Raw genomic sequence first — 2089 nt, forward strand, 5'->3', positions numbered from 1 at the left:
CATGAAGCTCACCGCAAATAGGGATGAGTTTAGTTAGAGAAATAACTACATTTTGATCTATCCTAATAATGAGAATATACGAGGGAAATAGAAAGCCTGTGTAGAGTACAGGCAAGTGTTTGGTGGGGAGGAGGGAGAATTGGGACATTGGTGATGGAAATGTTGCACATGACTGAAACCCAAGCACAATTATGTATGTAATAAAGTTGTTTAAATAAAAAACATTAGTTTTTTCCAAAAGTTACAGAATTTTAGAAGTTTAACATTACTAAAAAGGAAAAATGGTTGTTCAAACATTTAGTCCACAAGATTTTTTATTCTGAATAAGTTGAAATTTTCTTGTTTTAAATTTTATTTTATTATCGCTTCTCGGCCTTTTGGCTAAGATCAAGTGTAGTATCTGTTCTTATCAGTTTAAATTTCATTTTATTGAACCATTGTTTTTTACATGTCTTTTATGGTTGAGTTTAAGACATATTACAATGAATCAGGGCCAAACCCACCACAACGTTCACCTCATTCCACCAATGTTCCCTAAGTGCATCCCATACCACCTCTCACTGGCCCCCAGCCTGCCAGTATAACAGGCCCATTTTAAGTTTAGATTCTTAAAGTTTGGGTCTCTTGATTTCATTGTTGTTTTTGGCTTGGATATTTAGATCTGTCCTTTTTTAAACTCTACCAATGCACATGAGGCCATTTAGTCTCTGGCCCCCGTCCTTTCATATATATGTTTCCCTTCTTCCAACTCAGTTTCTTTCCTTCTCCTCGCTATACTCTGGGGCCATTGTGTTTGAGACAATTTCCATTTAGAATATTGCATTTCTTCGTGCAGTTATTCTAAATGCTACATATAAATAATATCTTTCTTCTTTGAGTGGCTTACTTCATTTAAAACAATATCTTCCAGTTTTATTCATATTGCAGCAACTTGCAAGATTGCAAGACTGATAGGAACTTATAAAAGGTAGCTGTTACTATCTTGAAGAAGGTTCTTTTAAAACCTATTTTGTGGGGCTGGAGAGATAACAGGGAGGTAGGGCGTTTGCCTTGCATCCTGAAGGACGGTGGTTTGAATCCCGGCTTCCCATATAGTCCCCAGAGCCTGCCAGGAGCGGTCTCTGAGTGTAGAGACAGGAGTAATCCCTGAACGCTGCCAGGTGTGACCCCCCCCAAAAGAAACCCCAAAAACCTATTTTGTGAAGGTTTTAATCATAATTTAGTTTTGATTTTTTTCAAAGGTTCTCTCTGCATTGATTTAAATGATCATGCAATGTTTATTCTTTTTTATGGCTGTGATATATGCTGCTGATTTATTTGATATATTGAACCATCTTACATCTCTGGGATGAAACCCATTTTGTCATGATATATAATCTTTTTTATGTGTTGTTGTATTCAGTTTGCTAAGATTTTATTAACAATTTTTGCAATCATGTTCATTAGTAAGACTGGTCTATAGTTTTCTTTCTTGGTAGTATCTCTGTCAGCTTTGGAAATGAGCATAATGTTATTTCATAGAGAATATTAAGGAGAATTCCGATCTCTTTGAAGTAATAGGAATCTACGGATCAACATTCTCTGAATGTTTTATAAAACTCACCCATAGTACCATCTGGTCCTGGACTTTTATTATTGAGAAATTTCTTAATTACAGTTTCAATTTACTTAGTTGTTATTGTCCTGTTGAGACATTCTGCTTTCTCCTCTTTCAGTTTTGGGAGATAATATTTTTCCAGAAATATGTCCATTTTTCTAGGTTCTCTAGTTTAAGAGAGAACAGTCATTCATAATAAACTCTGATTTATTTATTTCTTATGGTTCTGTTGTTATATCTCCCTTTGTATTTTTGATCTGATTCAGTTGAAAATTTTATTTTTTTTTTTACCTTGTTAGTCTTGTCAACAGTTGGCCTATTTTTTTTCCCAAAAAAATAAGCTCCTAGTTTTATCAATTCTTTGTATTGTTTTCCATGCTTCTATATTGTGGATTTTTGCTCTGGTTTTTATTATTGTTATTATTATTATTTCTTATCTTCCACTTGTATTTTGTTGGGGTTTTTTTGTTTTGTTTTTTGTTTTTTTTGCTG

The 2089-nt window shown here is 33.9% G+C and overlaps 1 pseudogene; it reads left to right on the top strand.

The window, feature by feature from the left end:
* The first annotated feature begins 361 nt into the window (after window positions 1-361).
* Window positions 362-503, top strand: LOC126021351 (uncharacterized; annotated as a pseudogene).
* The last annotated feature ends 1586 nt before the right edge of the window (window positions 504-2089 follow it).

The sequence above is a fragment of the Suncus etruscus genome, chromosome 10 (genome assembly GCF_024139225.1).
Source record: "Suncus etruscus isolate mSunEtr1 chromosome 10, mSunEtr1.pri.cur, whole genome shotgun sequence".
Lineage (NCBI taxonomy): Eukaryota > Metazoa > Chordata > Mammalia > Eulipotyphla > Soricidae > Suncus > Suncus etruscus.